This window comes from Columba livia, chromosome 12 (assembly GCF_036013475.1).
Source record: "Columba livia isolate bColLiv1 breed racing homer chromosome 12, bColLiv1.pat.W.v2, whole genome shotgun sequence".
In the NCBI taxonomy this organism is placed as follows: domain Eukaryota; kingdom Metazoa; phylum Chordata; class Aves; order Columbiformes; family Columbidae; genus Columba; species Columba livia.
The window spans coordinates 8347698-8365404 of record NC_088613.1 but is presented as its reverse complement, the minus strand read 5'-3'; the positions used below and the strand labels follow the sequence as shown (position 1 = coordinate 8365404).

The 17707-nt window shown below is 39.3% G+C and overlaps 1 protein-coding gene across 14 annotated transcripts in view; it reads left to right on the top strand.

The window, feature by feature from the left end:
- Nucleotides 1-17707, top strand: part of HTR2C (5-hydroxytryptamine receptor 2C) — a 241176-nt gene that overhangs the window by 96415 nt on the left and 127054 nt on the right. For 8 of the 14 annotated variants that reach the window (XM_065077689.1, XM_065077687.1, XM_065077678.1 and 5 more), the window contains one exon: nt 3426-3526. The exons of the other annotated variants lie outside the window; for them this stretch is intronic. The gene's annotated coding sequence lies outside the window, so the exon portion shown is untranslated. The remainder of the gene's footprint in view (nt 1-3425; nt 3527-17707) is intronic. 14 annotated transcript variants of the gene reach the window in all.

Genomic DNA, 17707 nt, shown 5'->3' with positions numbered 1-17707 from the left:
GGAGGCTGCACCTGTGTGGGTGAGCCCTTCTCCAGCAATTCTAGGGAAATTCTAGGCATTTCTGGGGAAAAAATGGTGTGAGCTGTTGTCTGGGCCACCCTTGCTAATGGTTGCTTATGATTAAGCTGTTCCTCTGGCCAGTGTGCTGGGAATGGCAGAGAACCGTGTAAGACTAGCATGGTCATTTCCTCCCCTCTGTCCCCAAAGGGGTGCTCCTGCTGTTGGTACTGACACAATCTCTGTCCTGCTGTCAGTCACCTATGAAGCACACAAGGGTGTTTTAGCAACTGTGTATAGGTGCTAGCGAGCATACCTGGAGCTTGAGTCTGGCCTGGTTAAGCACAGGGCAGGAACCAAATTTCTCTTGTCCTTTATTTCACTCAGCTGATTCCTGGAGAAGGTATAATTTGGTACAGTAAATTCACTCTGTTTCCATGAAGAGAAATATTTCAAAAAATTGTATTTATTACAGGATAAGAATTTGCTTCTCAGAGCATGACTTTTATAATCTTACTCTTCACAGGTTACAAGGAGCTCATGTTCCCTGCCATTTCTATTATTATTTTTTTTTCTCTCATTTTCTTCTCAGTCCCCAGCTTTCTTACCTGAGGCTGCTCATCAGAAGTTCAGATGCGTGCTGAGTTTCTGTCATTGGTGATCTCCTGGTGTGAGATGGAGCTCAGCTTCCACTTTATTCTTTGGAAAGGAAAGCCCAATTTGCTTTCTTCTGAGTGACTTCTGGAGGTTTTGCTCAGCAGTGAATACATCCTGGTGTCTCTAGCTCAGAGCATATGGAGGAGAAAGGAGTCTGTGGCCTTGTGGCTCCAAGCCCAGGAATTTATTGGAATAATAAATCTAATTTATGTGTGTATATAATAAATGCTGATATGTTAACTCACACTGTTTATTTAGAAGTTCTGCCACACACAGTAATTTTAAGCTCTTCCAAAGTTTTTGTCAATATTTCTAGTGTCTTTTAGTCTTAAGAGGAGGCAGAATAGTTGTTTGCTTTATTATATTAATACCTATAATAATTAAAGACTGCCAAATAACAAAACAATCTCCATTAGTTATTGAGCTGCTAAGTATTATCTATTAACTATCACCATTTTGACAAGCTGAAGAGAAACTCATTTAAAGGAAATACAATCTTCATGACTGAATTTTGATTAGTTTCCAGCTCATGTGAAATGATGAAAGCTGCTTTCTCTTCCTTCTCTTGATTTGGTTTTAGACCTTCTTTAGCAAAGGCTTTGGGATATATGTGACTTTATTCTTGATGACATTTTGGATGACAGTTTCGTAAATAATTTCCCCAGGTTTATGTCAGTCCTTCAACCATTTCATTTTTGCATATCACTTAATACCATTTGATTTCCTCTTTTTTGTTTCTCAAATCCATTGGGAAATAGCTGACCTATCAAGGAATTTACAGAAATTAAGATTAAAAAGGTAAATTGAAACACATGTCAGTCAAGCAAAGAATCAATCATCTATGTTGCTGGGAGATACATGAGGACCATGCTCCCTCAGACACCATAAATCCATGAGCATTGGGTTGCATTGCTTTGTCTTGCATGCTGCTGAGGTCCAGCTAAGATAATAATCCTTTGCTTGTTCACTATTAGGATGCTCAGTTTGGGAGGTGAAGCCCCTTCTAGGCTCCCTGAGACAGTTTGCTTCAGAGCTCTGAGTCAGCCATGAGGTAGAGATGTGGAAAGGTGGCCTCTTCCCCACCATTGCCCAGAGATAAGGCTGAGGGTGATGAGCCACCTCTGTTCAATGCATAGCTGAGGTTTACCGTGGTGTCTGGATGGTGACTCATTGCTGCAGTGAAGAAAAGAGCATTTTCATTTAGTCGTCTCCCAGAATTATAAATCACGTGCTTCAGTTGAAGGAAAAATGTGTCCAGAGAGATACAGGACTGGTGTCAGAACAGTCTTCTTTCTGGGCTTCTTATACTTTAGGCGATCATGATTTTCAAGAAAATGACCCTCTAGTCCTTTTTGCAACCTAGAGAAGTGCAGAAAATAATGAGAAATTTAAGAACTATTTAGCCCGCAGATCAGCTACCTTTCATTTACCTGCTGCTCCTGCAGGCTTCAGAACTGTCTGCTAGGCTTAAGAGCTTATAATTTATTTCAGCTGGAAGGTAAGTAATTATACTTCTCAATATGCCACCTTTTACTTTGCCTTGTTCTAAGAGACCGAGTTGGCAGATTAAGGGCCTTTTCTTTAATTTATGTTCATCAACAAGCCTGTCATCAGTTTCTCTATCATTTTCTCTCTTGTACTGATAACTCTGAGCATGCATTGCATTCTTTGGTGAGCAATGAGGGACCCCAAATTGCTGCAGCATGAGCAGTGCTGAGTCCCTCATAGGCTCCAGAACTGTTCTGCAAAAATCTGGCCTCTCCTAAACCCAGCCCACGTGCCTGGAGAGCAGCTAGCTAAAAACTGAGTTGCCTCAGGGGATGGTCCTGTTTCCACTGAAATTTCAGTGTTTTTTTTCTAAAGGTAGCAAAACATGCACTATGTTTTAAGTATAGGTTTAAGAGAGAGAAGATGATTAGAAGAGAAGTTAAGTTAGTGCCATCTAATGACAGGTAGCCAGGAACAACAGTATGTTTGGTTTGCTTATTTTTCCAATCCTGCTTTCTTCTTTTGCCTTGTCCTTTGCTTCTGTTTTGTCCCTGACATATTTGCAAATGTGATTTTGCTGTACATGTACGGGTGGTGGGATCTGGGTATATTTTTAAACTTACGAATATAATCTTAGAAATGCTCAAGTGCATTACTCAATTTTAGAATGATTTGGTGAGAAAGCCAGGTGGCTGTGCATAATCTTCTTGTTTAAAAAAGATTTTATTTCCATAAATATTTGTAGCAGCTTCACAAAACTTACTTGTTGAAATCTCAGATAAAAAGGGATCTTCCTGAGCATGCAAACCTCTGACATCAATTCATTTAACGTGTCACATCTTTTTCCTGAATTTGCCTGGTTTTGTAGCTGTGTAGTAACTTCAACTAGTTTTGAAGTGACATAGGAAAAACAAATGCATCTTTCTTCATCGTAGGAATGCTCTGGGTTTACTAGTGCTTTCCCTTTCTTTGGGTACTGTAGCAGCTGTGTGTGTAGATTTCATCATAAGTCAACAACTGGAGTGTTAGCCAGGCAAGAAGGGTACAGTTGTTTCTCCTGGATCACTGAGTATTTGGTGCTAGGATTTTATATCACTTTTCTTGACCATCTGTGTGAGGGCACCAAAAGATGACACCAGAGCTGCTCCAAAAAAGTGAGTCGGTGATAAACCTAGCCATGAATACAGGCCAAAATACCATTCTGCAGACAAGATAGCTGTAGTCTTATGAATGGTATCCTAGGAAAGTAAATGTCCTTTTTTCTTTTTTTTTTTTTAAATCAGTGACTGTCCAAAACAGGAGAAAATCAGAGGTTTTGGATTATGAAGACCCTGGCAAGTGTAATATGAAGCACGTCAAGCTGCTTATCTGAATCAAGAAGGAGGTAAATCGAATAAAAAAATACTAACAGGTATTATCCAATGTTTGGAGACCAATGCACAGGGTCTCACTTGTAACCAAAAAGGCCTGATCAAGTTGGGAGTGTAAGCAAGATCCCAAATGTAGCCTGGAAGTAGACTCCAGATATCTTAAGACTTGATGTATTTCGTTACTTGCTGAAGGAACTATATCCTAAAAGGCTGAACAATTTACTTCGCTGAATTGCATGGAAATTTTGGAATCCTAGAAGAGATTGTTCATTTTATTCAGCCAAGGCGCCATCCTTGCTAAGCCAGGAAAGGATCTGTGGTGTTGGTGCATCTTTGTCAGAAAATGAACTGTGACCATATGGACAAATACTTTCTGAACCAGTTCAAAGGCCAGAAAAATAAAAGCTATATGTTGAACTCATTTACTGCTTTAAAACCTTCAAACAGAACAAGCAATTTAAATTACTGAGTACTTTAAAGAGAGTTATATCAACATGGAAAAAGGCTTTACTTTGGAACTTCTTATTAAAAAAAAAAAAGCCAAAAAGCCAAAACTAACCCCCAGAAATACTTTTGTACTACAAATGTAAATTTAGTTAAGTGTATTGCAATATCAGATAAACTTGAGCAGCTGCATTTAAAAAACAGCCAATTATCCATGCATTGCATTGGATTAATGCTGATAATAAACCACTAGAATATTAAAGTAGCTCTGGCAACTGCATAAGGAAAGGAATTTATGGAAAAGGTAACTCACAAGCTTAACCTCAAACACTTAAACATCCAATGTTGACATACTTCCATTTTCATAAAATAGTCTATTCATTGCATTAACATCTTCTTCGTGCTTTTACTTTCCATGAAGGCTTGTTGGGAGTAAAAGAGAGGCTAAATTCAGAGACGGTGATGATATGTTTCCTCCCTCCCTCCCTCTTTCAGAATGGTCAGGTTAATTCTTCAGCATTTAACCATATAGTATGTGCTTCCCCAGATTGGAGGTAATTTCAACAGTTGCGATAGACATGAACCTGATCTACTATATATTGTCCCTGGGAAGTCTTTTCAAAACCTGAAGGTAAATTAAATAATAGGCAAAGTCTCTTTTAAAAACCAGACATTTGAGTTTTTATTTCATCTGGAATACCCCCTTTAAGATCACTTCCTCCTGCTATGCTTCTTTTATATTTGATTAGTTCTAGGAGATGGATTTTGACATTTAAAGTATGTGTAATAGAAAGAGAATAATGACATAGTTGGGATTACAGAAAAATATTTGCCCTTGAAAACCGTAATGCATTGTTAAATACAGGTTGCATCATATCTGAGTATAATAATATAAAAATGGAAATGTGAATGATTGTGTTGGGAATGAAGAGTCTCAGAGAGTGACAGAGAAAGACAGAAGAGAAGACCTTGGCAGTTCTAGCAGTACAGCACAGCTGAAAATGGGTTTTGTAGCATGGGCTCATTGTGTTTCCAAACCTGATGGTCTATATCTTGTTTAAGAAAGCCCAACATACAAAAAAGGTGCCTGAATTAATTTTTTTTTAATGAAAAAAGATGCCTGAATTAAATATATCCAATCGTCTTCCTGTCAGCTCAGGCATCACACACATCTTTGGAGAAGCTCTCTGTAGGTGCCATGGTGTGTTGACTCCTCAAATGAGGGTTGTGTTTGTGTGACTGTGCTGCTACTGCTGCTGAGGGCTTAAAAGTAAAGTTTTGTTGGGGTGAGGACCAATTAGCAGGGTGGACCATTCCCGATTTGTAGTGTGGCTCCCAGGAGAGCCGGGGTGAGCTGAGGGCTGGAACAGGAAACGAGTGCATGGGAGAAGGATGGGAGAAGATACAGCATCTGTTTTCCATGATAGCCAGAGTGTCACCTGCAGTGGGTGCAGCTTGGGGCACTCTGAAGCGTACCGTTCTACGTTTTTTCCTCAGCTTCTGTCTCTTCCGTGTGGTAGTGCACAGATGTATTTATTCCCAATTACCAGGTCAGGGATAAACTATGGTGAGACTAGAAAATTTGGTGAGTAGTTCTCTGGGGCCTTTAGGATCAGTTGCAGTTGTTTTGGTTTGTAGGTGGCTGGGCTACTTTGCTGTTTCTAATTTAAGTCATCAGAGCTGTCTAGGGAATTTCTGGTGGACATTTAGTTGCTTTCCCAGATTGATCTGAACTGTTTGCAACCAAGTGCTGTAGCTGGTGCCTATGCTGGGGCAGCAGTTCAGTGGCTGACAAAATTACACAAAAAAGATTAGTTTCATCTTTGCTCCCATTAATGATTCCTACCCTTAAACGTAAGCCATGTGCTGGGGTCCTTACTGTCATGCTAATGAGTGTTTATGAATCAGCTTGGTCACTGTCTTTTGGGCTGAGCTCTCTTCTGAATTGTCACACACTCACCTGGGAAGCAGAAGTCACAGTGTGAGTGCATGAAGATACAGAGACAGGCAGCAACATATTTGCTGGTGATCTGCACACTTTTGCTAAGTTTGTTGTCTTAAGTGTCAGGACTACAGTTTTCTTGCAAATGTGGTTGTTTGGGTTGGTTTGTTTGTTTTGTTTTGGTTGGTTGGTTTGTTTGTTTGTTTGCTTTTTTTGTTTGGTGGAGGTTTTCTTGTATTTTTTTTCCCCCTATCATTTCTGTTTTTCAGATGTCCTTAATTTCTACTGACACTAACTGAATTGAGTTCTGTTCTAGTTGTGTTTAAGGACTAGAAAACCAAATCCTAGGAACAAGGAATTACAAACAGTGAAGACTGCTCTAGGTCTCAGTTCCCCATAGCCCACTGCAGCACAGTTCTTCTTGCAGTTGTTAAGGGTAGCTCTCAGAATACTGTTATTAATATGGTGGTTTGACTAGAAGGAAAATGCAGGTGCCCTTTGTTAATAACTTTTGGTCAAACTGGAGGAAATATGAGCTTGATTCTTTGTGTCTAATATATGTCCTTGACTTACTTATCTGCTCTTGCATTTTCTCTAGTCTCTGCCATTCTGTTATTTACCTGCTAATGGAATTTCCCCTGCACCTTTTGAATGCTAGATTGCTGCTCCTAGCAGAGACATTCCTGGGGCTCATGAAAACATAGTTGTGGAGAAGTTTGTATTGTGCCCCTGGCAAGCTTAGGGCTGCAACAAATGCAAAGCATTTAAAGAAATGATTGCTTGTTTGTCATGCTGTAGGCTTCCACTCCTGTTTTTAAAGATGTCTTCCCTGTTGCTGAGGGCTTCATCCTTGCAAGCTAAAGCAGGAGCTGGTTCTCAGTGTATGGAGCACAGCTACTATTAGCTTGTGTGTGATGTGCTCCCCATCTCTAACCTGCAAAATATCTAAGAAACTCCATATTCTTTTTCCTTTGTGGTGGGATTAGGAATTACTCATGATAAAAGATACTGTAGCCCAGCTGGGTCCTTGCCCTACTTGAATATAGCCAGCAGCTGTGTCTGGATCTGTGCTCCCATCCTGTGCACTGCCTGAATATGGGAACTGTTTTTCCTCAGATCCCAGTGAAGGTGAAACTTGATGCGGACCTTTTGTAATCCTTTCAGGAAGGGACTTTTGCAGCTCATTTGCTGTAGGTTGCAGGTCTCGAAGCATTCCTGGTGCTATTGCAAACGACCTTTCCCTTGTGCTCTGCCTCTATTGGGCGGTCCTAGAATGTGACATCTCACCTCAGGGAGGCACATATTTTCCTGGCTCCCTAAAACAGTTATGCCTCACTCTAGACATCATTAGATGTAAACAGGCAGTTGTTTACCTTTCCAATGACTTACAGGCATGTTTATTCTATAGTGTTCTTTGCAATTTCCATAGGTGGCCTTTGAGATTTCCAAATGTACTGATCTTGTGTTGTGCTGTGCCAGCTCACATCTTGTCTTCAAAACACAAAAGTGCCTCTTCTTTTTCTTTTCTCTCTCTCCTATAACATGTGTTTTTTCTGTCATTCAGCTGTTGAGCATTCTTCATCAACTTTCAGTGTTCTTTAAACTCCTGTTTCCACATCTATCTGATGCTGTAAAGTTTCTCTTATTTAAACCTGCAGACCTTTGTAGGCAAACTGGCTTTCCTGATGATGTAACTACTCATTGTCCTGTTCAAGCAGTGGCTGTTTTCTTGGTGAAGAGGCAGAGTCCATAATTTTAGACAAAATGAATCATTTGTTCCCCAAGTGATCCACCAAGTGGTGTGCTGTTACGTGTTTCTGAGAAGGATGTCTCAAGGCCCTCTTCTGAGGCTGGTGTCTCAGAATTTCTGGAGGTAATTGTGGGAGACCTTCCCATTGTGGAAGTGAACAGGTTAATATATACATAGATACACACACATATATGCATACATACATATATATCATGAATGCTCTAAGTCAACACAGGGTGTCCGTGATTAGATGTGCTTCTACAAAGAGCCAAAAGAATACTCTTTAGAGAATAGGGAGCTGGTTGGAAGAAGCTTGAGGCTGTTAGGAAATAAAGCTGGTAGGAGTGACTTGGAGGGACAGGAAATTAAATGGTGCAGGAAATAAGTGGATGATGATGCTAAAGAACCTAAACACTTACCATCAGGGATGGTAAAAGTGACAGGTGTTTGAATAGAAATTTAACTTGGGGTATTTCATTCCATCCTTCATAAACATGGTTGTTAAATGCAAAGTGGTAGCAACATCTGTAGTGACTCAATGTGGGCAAAGGTTATTTTACAGTAGAAAAAGATTGTTAGACTAATAAAAAAATGAATACATGGTGTAAGGGCATACCTAGACTGGGTTGAATGTGTTAAATATGAATAAGCAAAACAGCACCATTGCTGTGGTTTGTTGGCTCCAGTTTTGTAAATATTCCAGCTCTTCTGGGCTGCTTAATTTTATGTAAGGACTTACACTGGGGTGTTGATCAGCACATCCAGCCATTAATCTGTTTTATAGGATCAGCATCACTGTTGTTGATGTCCAAAAATACATCTTTAGAAATGATAATGAGTCATAGTTGGGAATCTGCAGTTATTCGTAGATACTTCTGCATGTGTTCAAATGACTTGCTGCAAGAAATCAGATATATTGCAAAAGATGCTGATGATGCTGATACTGGTTTCCATTATGGTGTGGACAAAGTGATAAAACTGACAAACTGCAGGGAAAATGCAGACAGATTATCCCCTCATTTCTCCCTAGCAAATGTTGCATGATGATCAGAAAATTCATGCAAATGGCAGTAATATAGAAAAGAAACTGTCCAAAGTTCATCTAGATTTTTTTGTATGAGGTTACTTTTTCCCCCTTATGGATTCATTTATGCTTGAAATTTCAGGGAAATTAACCACATGCAAGATGACTATAATGTATTTGTTAGATCTGTGTTACCTCAATGGGTCACAAAGGAGCTGTTCTGCAGAAAACTCATTCCTATGAAGTGACTGTTTTTGGAAGGCTCTTCAAAAACAAGTTGTGCTTCACAGAAAATGTTGTTTCTCCCACCGCTGTTCCTCTCCTCAGTTAATGAAACCATTATTAAATGTTTATCAAAACAAAACAGTTTGACTGTTTGGAAACTATTTGTCCAAAGTGTAAAGAGGAACTCGGGGGTGGGCATGGGGAAGAGCTTGGCACAAAGCAGCAAAGTCCCTGAAACTGGTCCCAATTGACTTAAGTCAGCTTGTGTCTGGGAAGTGGGGCAGAGTAGGGTGGAGAGAAAGAAAGCTGAATGCAAAGGGATGAAAAGGAATAAGCTGGCAGTGAACCAGGCTGGAAGCTCCAAGAGGGAAGGGCTAATTTTCTATCATCAGTACCTTTCCGATACTGGTGTCCACATACCTGAAAAAGAATGACTGCCCATTACAGCAGTCCTGGTTTATTCTCTGCCTTGAGATGTGGTGTTTCCTTCTGTTTGAAGCACAGATTTGCTTTCAGACCTGTTTCCCACCTAACAGGGTAACCTTGCTCTCTACTTCACCATCAGGTGTGGAGAGAACCCTCGCCCTGGACAGCTTTAGGTTTGTAAGCGTGCTCTATGGTTCACATAGATTATAGTTTTATCCTGTTCCTTGTAGTAAAAAAAATTTTCTTTTATATATAGAATTAACAAAAAATTCTTCCACCATACCAGAGGAACTGTGGGAGAGAGACTAGAAACTAAGAGGAAGGACTTCAAAATAGGCACTTAATGATATTTGGTGCTTTTGAATGCATTGCTGCAAGTGGGAAAGACAAAACTGTTTCCCACTTGGTTTTTCAATAACGAAGGAATAAAATGTCTCCTGTGTGCACTGAGCCAGCTTGTGTGGGAATGTTAGAGACACCGTTGGAGTCTTCCATGAGTAAGAACAGCAGGATGGGAGCCCCGTGGAGTAGCGCTGATGTGCAGCTGAAAGAGATAATGGAAGAGTGGAAAGTAGCATCATTTAAAGAACACATCATGAAAAAGTTTTTCTACAGACGGAGATAAATTACCAGCATGCAGTCATCCCATCAGCCAAGAGGAAAAATAAATTTTACTTATGAGAAATAATAGAGCTGCCTTTGTAGGAATGGTGCAATGCAGAGAGTGAAGTGGTCCTGATGGACTTCCCCCAAAACAAAATGTAACTGCAAATTTATGAAGGCAGCCAAAAAGATGTTTTTGATTCTCAGTTTGTTTTACTATTCTTTCTACTTACTGTACAAAGTGGTCATAATTCAGGCCTGCCGTAAGTTTGGAGAAAGGGTTCATCTTCATTGTTCTTGTTCATGAACAACTAATTAATGGGCATTTTGGGCTTGCACCACAAAGGGTTTTTAAACTGTTCAATATGGTGTGATTGCACCTCTGCCCTCAGTTGAACATCTTTGGGCTCCCGTATCTGTACACCCCAGTGGGGCTGAAAAATGAAATTGATTTTGGTAGTACTGTGAGGGTCTCACGTCTCTGTTTTCCCCTGGTTTTGCTGTGTCATTTCTCCACTCTAGCAGGTGCTGCTCTTCCTGCTACACTCCACTTTAGTGATGCTGCACCATCACTCTATTCAGTGCAAGGGAGAGGAATTTTCAGAGACATGAAGCAACCTTAACACTTATTTGAATATTTACCAGGTCTTAACTTGAATTTTTATATTATATTAACAAATTAAAATCTCCGAGCCATTAGAAAATTCTTGGCACTGAAATGACCTCAGATTCACCCTTGATCCTCTAATTATGCTTTCCAAGATACTATCTCATTATCTAAAACTCAACTGTGTCATTAGTTATATCTTATTTTTTGTAATTACAAGTTATGTATTTGTTATATCTATGGAAGCAGAAAACATTAACATTATAAATCTACGGTTTATGCAACATCAGCAGGACTTGCTAATGAGCATACCTTCCTTTTTGTATCTTTTTGCATTTTTTTTCCAAAGCAAAATCCTGTAAATGTAGACAGAGCCTGAAAATTCACATGGTGAAGTACTCCCCTAAGGCCACCTTCTTGCTTGGTTATTGAGATATCTGTGTCTATATTAATAGACCATGGTAATAAACTCCCTGATTTTTTTTCTTCCTTTTTTTTTTTTTTCCTTCTATTTTAAAAATCTGTTGTTCTCTATCATGGTTCCACAAATTAAAATGTAAATGCAAATTTCAGAGGGAAGATTAGTGTAACTAGATAAACAATAATCTTACAAAGCATCTGTCACAAGAGGAAAATTTTGCACTGTGGAGAAAAGCAAAACTCAAATTCAGAGCCTCTCTTCTTTTCTTACAATTTCTATGCAGTTGTAGACTGGATAGTTAGCTGAGTGGTCAGCAAGACTTAACTGTCATGGCCGAGCAATGCATTTAGATTGTGCTTTTCCAGGTCAACATCTTGATTTTGGTAACTTGGTATTTGTCAGTTGTGGTAGTCTTTCACATCTGTATTACACATTCTAAAATCACTGTAGGTGTTTCCATGAAAACACAGCCAAACTCCAGTGACAGTGGAGCCTCATGCATGGCAAGAGGTCTTCCTTATCCTAAGAAGGGTTTATCTCTGCTTCTGATGCTCTCCTAAATCCTGTTTTCCCAGTCTTTCCTTTTGTCCTAGGTGTTCTCTGGATTGCCTTTTTTATGGCTCCATCTACCAGTTCATCTTGATTTCTCTACACTGCTGTTTTCAGTTGAATTTAGTTCTCACTGCTGCCCAAGTTTCCATGCCCATGATACACTCTTGGATCCACCTGGGTATCCACATGAGTGAGCTCTACTCTGCAATAGGTCATGGTTCTTTTTTAAGATCACTTTCATCTTCTTTTCTCTGAAATGCACGTAGTGGGGCATTTTTCATTTATTTGCATTTTTTCTTTATTCTTGTAGTCACTAAAAAGTCAAGTCATTTAAAATCTTGTATTTCAAACAAGTAAATACTTGGAGAAGGGCACCTCAGTGAAAGGTATACTTTCAGTTCAGGATACAGTAATAAATTGCAACGCAACACTTCTTTTGCAATTGTGTATAACCTTTAAGCAATCATGCAGAAGACTTTTAAATTACTGTTAAGTATCCCTCAGTAGCATAGTAATTAAAATTCACGCTCCTTTTCCTCAAATTCTTGCTGGCTGTAAAGAGTAATATTTGGATTACTTTTTATTCAACTACAACACTGACTTTCAAGAGTTAGTGAACTTGTCTTTTTCTAGAAGTGAGGATGTATTTTTGCCAAGCAAAAATGATGAATGCAGTTTACTGGCTTTGTTGCTTTTATGACCTGTAGATGCACAGTGTGTGTGTGTGCCAGCATACATAATCCTAGTTTTATTCTTTTATGTGGTTAGAGTAAGAAAAAAGATTTAATACTTTGATGACACCCACACCAGGAAGACTTGCAATGAATGGCAGGAAAACACTTGTAGCCGCCTTATGGAAACAAGGAACTTCAGTGCAGCAGCAATTGCATATGACCATGGCCCGGTGCTGCTGCAGATGAGGTTGGCTTCCTTTTTCTCTTCAGAATTTCCAGTTGAGTACTTTCACATCCGTTCACATGCACTAAAGGAATTTCACTCGTAAATGCTGTCTACATCCCTAGTCATCAAGGAGAGCAGCACAGACACATGCAGTGTAGGAGCAGAAATAAAAATGTTTGAAAACTTTGCTATGTGATCTGCCTAAGGAGCTGTATAGGGTTGCAGGATTTGCTTGGGGGCAGTGTGCCATTGGATATAGCATCTCCTGAAACACAGTTCAAACAGTCAGCTGGTGGTTTCCTAGTGAAAACGCCTTGCAGTTTTTTAGGTGTTTCTGTTTTGAGTATTGTCACAGTTAGTTGGTTATTTCCCTTCCAATCCATCTTTTCTTCTGGCTGACCAAATTATGTCTTTCAATAGCATCGTAACAATGCTGAAGTAATTTGTTTCATTTTAAAGTAATCTTTGTCTGTTTTCACAGCTTACCTTCCCATCGTATTCTGGAGTGTGCTTTATGTATGGAGGTAATGCCAATATAATTCCAAGGGTGTTCAAATGAAATGACAAAACATTTCAGCATTTCTGTTTGTCTGAAGCAGCCAGATTTTCTATACCCATAGGACTGAACTTAAATTTGTATTTTTCTAAAACCCTATTCAAACAATGCATTAAATTGTTCCAGATGCACAGTGTTGCTTTTCTGACAACAGCTGTCTGTTCTAGAAACAACAACATCGGTATCTAATTAGAGCTTACATGGTGAAAATTGTGTCTAGACTTTATAGAAGATATTATGATTTCTACAGAAATGGAAAAGAGCCCTAGAGGATATTCATACTGCTCCATAGGGCCTGAAAAAAAGCACACTGTTTCACTTTACTGAGTTATTGAGATTAAATTGAAAACTACAAAAATGATGCATTTTGTAGTCCGCAGAACACCACTGGGCTATGGGTTGTTTCTAAAGGGTCATGACACGCCAGCTCTCCTGGTGGACCTTTGATGGCATTCGCCCAACGGCCAGACGCCAAGCAGTGTCCCGTGCCACCAGCTGGCTCTTCCCTGTCTTTGTGCCCCTGCAGTCTCTACAAAGAGCAGGCTCTGCACGAGGCAAAAAAAGAGCAGAGCTTGAGTTCCCTCTTGTTTGACAACAGATCTCCCCTAACAGGTCATGTGTGCTAGCACCATCCAGAGCATTAAAAACCTGATTGGCTTGTGCCAGTGTAAATCAGGAGATGTTTTTATTGGAGATGGTGGTCTGCTGCATGAAGCTGGTTTGCTTCATTTGTGCCATCCCATAGTGAAACCCTTCACCTCAAGGGCTCGGAGGAGCTGTCAGTGCCCCATCTCATGCACACCTTTGCTCTGTGGAGGGGCGAGGCTGAGAGGACTGCACAGGCCTTTGCATCTGGGTATTCACCAGAAGGACACGTCAGAGCCTGTCCATGGCTCTGGAAAAAGCATAGCCTTAAGTGAATGTATTTGAGGTTTATTTTGCTGGGGTCATTCACTTTGGTGTCATCTATCTCCTGTCTTTTTAGAAAGAAATCTGCTAAAATAACTCTGTTTTGATGACATGTATTTTTTGTATAGATCTACAGGGAACAAGGTCTTTTTATGAAAATCCTTTTGTATATTTTAATTCAAATGAAATTCATATTTAAATCATTCTCTTTAGCTAAAATGTAAATTCAGATGCTAAACTGAACCAATCTGTCTGCTGCATATGCTTTATCATCTAACTGTCTTGACAACCCTTGTTAACATTTACATAAACTGTACAGGCTAATAATAATGATGATGATGGAATTAGCTTGTTACTATCTTTGTAATGTAATATTTTTTTGTTATATAATTTTAATCTCTGTAGGAAGGAGAGCCACTATATCTTTTGAATTACTCAATGACTCTGCTTTACTATTATTAGTTATTTGTATGCACTTGTTTCTCTAGATAGCACAGAAAAACATGCTGGTTTCCTTGCAGGATATCTAGAAAGCTGTCTGTTGTGCTTGTCATCTAAATTATCATATCATTTAATAATGATATTTTAGCATGTTTAACTGACCTTTCTCTCAAATGTATTCAGTGCTCAATCTGGTTGACAGTAACTTGCAAAGTAATTGTGGAGAACATGATCATGCATCTCATCCACTCTATATGAAGTTTTTAAAAGGCAAGTCATGGACTTATGCAGAGAAGTCATTGAGCTGGTGTCGAGCTACTGGGTAGTCAGTAGCGCAAGGAAACAGGTTACAGTGTGTGTCCTGGAGGAATGGGGCAACAGTCGTCTTACAGCCTTCAAGGTCTTGAGTTTTCTCAATTCCACTGCTCTCTTTGCTTTTTTATAAGATATGCAATTTTGGTGGTTAATATATTTATGTTTTTTTCCATTTGCTTCTCGTTTCAGTAATATATAAAGGCAAATATAGGTAATTTTAGTTGTTTATATTTTGAGTATGAACTGCTTAAAATCTCTAATATAGTATTTATGAAAATTTTGAAATAGAGGAGTAATCATGGTTGTTAACCAATGTACCAGAAAGCAAACCCATCAATTTTAAATGGTTATCTGGAATATATATAGATATGCTCAATAATATAGTTTTACCATGTAAAATGAACTCTTGAGCTAGTTTTAACCTCCTGTTGAGGATTTTCATGAACAGTAGCAGCATTTAATTTTGCAAAAAACCTCACAAAAAAAAAAAAACCTGGTTTGATTTTAGTTTTCGTTTCTCTTGTAAATTGATCCATTTTTAAATAATGCGAGGGAGAAAGCCATGTGACTGGCTAAAGCTTGAAATATCTGTTTTATGATTGTAGCTTTTAAATTATAAGAAAAAGGAGAAATTCCCTGTAATTTTAAACTTCATTTTTATGTGTAGGGAGAAAAAAATCAGTGGTGCTAAAGCACGGAATTCTAGCAATAGATTACTAATAGCATAATATGGTATCATCATTGGAGGAACTTAAAAAAAGAAAATTGAAAAACCTCACTGGCCATTTTGAATGATGTGAAAGAGATTTTAATGCCAAAAATTCTTGTATACCATACGGACTGGATTTGATTTGTGCTTTCAAGGTTGTATCAGCCATGCTTGTTCTTTTCCTCTTTGCTTTCATTGAGGACCTTCAAAGCCATCAGCAGCTCTGCTGCTGGGAGCCGTGCTGAGCCCACTCCTCGTGCCCAGTGTCGCTGTCTCCAGCTGGTTCCTTTCTACATGTCTGCTCCCCCTTTCACATGCTCTGGCACAATCCTACGTATCCGAGACAAAATGTTGCCATTACATAAGGAATGTGACTTGCACAGTGCACAAGTGGTGTGTGGGTGAAGGCACATCTTGGGGAGAGCGGAGCGATGGGCTGTGTAAAAATAGGCATTGCGGTACATGCCAAAATAAGTTATATTGTCGACTGAACAACTAAACCTAATCCCCCTTCTCCTGCCCACTTTCCTCCCCCAGCTTCTAATAACTGTAATCCAATAAAATAAATGACACGAGTTGAAGGGAAGTAGAAAGTGGCTTAATTTCTGTCACTTGTCAAATATTCAATCATTTTACCTGCTGTGAATTGCATTGAAAATTGTCCACTTTTTCGAGTTTGTAAAATATTTTAATAAGCAAATGGAAGGATTGGTCAGTTCTGTGTGTGTGTATAGGGGTGTGTGTATATATATATATATATACACGTAAAAATAGAAATCTACATGAAGGACCACATTTCAGTGGCTTATTTAAGGATCATTCAACTGCTTTTAAAAATGTGTTACATAGCAAATAGGGTGGAAGTTGTGAATAGAATGGTTAAGCGTGATGAATTAGTGTCAAAATGTGAAGTTGATTAGTCATTTTATATCAGCTGTAATTATGGAACATTACTGGGATATATGAAAAGGTAATGTTATTGATTGCATAAGACATTTAGACAATAAGCTCCTATTGAAATAATACAAAAAGCAATTTTAAATCTTATGTCTTTTCACAGTTATGGTTCTATGGTCAAAACATTAAATTTGGTAGGTTTATACTACAGCTGTGATGCAGTTTAATTTTGTAGTGCTGGCAAGATGGATCTATGTATAAGAGGCTACATTTGAAAAGGTTTCTCATGGTGCACTGATGTCAACAGCTACTAAGCCTGACCTTCAGATGCTGCCAGAATTTCCAGGTGCTGATAGCTATCTTTTAATATTACACTGGCTGGAAAAATGCCATTAAAAACGCAGTCTGTAGGGATTTCCATCTTGCCCAAATCTAGAAGCCATTGGTCTGTGCTTCAGTTTTGGGATTTGTGACATATTTTCTGTATACTTTTGTCTTAAAGCTGAAGAAGAGCTGAAACTTTGCAAACCAGCTGCCACGTTACCAGCTAGCGTTGGCTCAGCCTGGGAGTTTCTGAATAGAAAGAGGCTCTTGTGTGCCAGGAGTTACCAGTATGAGTGTGGGCTGATCAGGAGAAGTTCACAATGCTAGGAAAGGGGGCAATAAATTTGCTTTCCTCCTTAAAAAGGATGGTTTGCTAGGTTGGGTAACACCATCCTATTAAGGTGCCTGTTTTTTATCCAGGTCCTCGCTGGCCCAAGGGAAGCCTCTTGCTGGACATGTGCAAAGAACAGTTTTACATTGCCTTGGCGGCCGTCAATGGATGCTTGAGGCAGTTGAGCAACACCCACCTCAGTTTATAACTCTGCTTTGCTTTGCTCAGTGTTTCAGAGACAGGCAAGCAGTCTTGGTGAAAACAAGGGAGTTGGCAGGTCTGAGCTTTCAGCACCTTGTGAGTGGTCCCCACCTGAGGAACGACTTTGAGGCACCTGATAAAGGGACATGTAACATGTTCACTTTCTGAAAGGACTGTGCCATCTCAGGAATGTGCCTTCCTGAGCTGCCTGTCTTCTCTTGTGCTTCTCAACCTGCTGACCTGCAGCGTGGTTGCTATGATAGGTGAGCTCTGTTTCTCTGCTATTTGCTAATTAGAAGTGTTATAGTGAAAGTTTTTTTTATGAAATATATATCAGTAAAGGTTAATTGCACTCAACAGACCTGTGTGTGATTACATATATCACCAATTATTTTAAATGATGACTGTGATTTGATGAGCTTGACTACTGAGCATCTTTGGGGAGCAAGGAAGACTTTCAATGGTTCGTTTGGCATAAAGAAGCTAAATGCTAATGCTTCGCTGTTCAGATTTGTGACACATTTGCCTAGTCTCAGTTTGCAAAATCAGAGTCAGTGGGACAGCATTTAAAATCATTGAGATCCAGGTAAATTGCTTTTGGCTTTATGAAATCTTAGC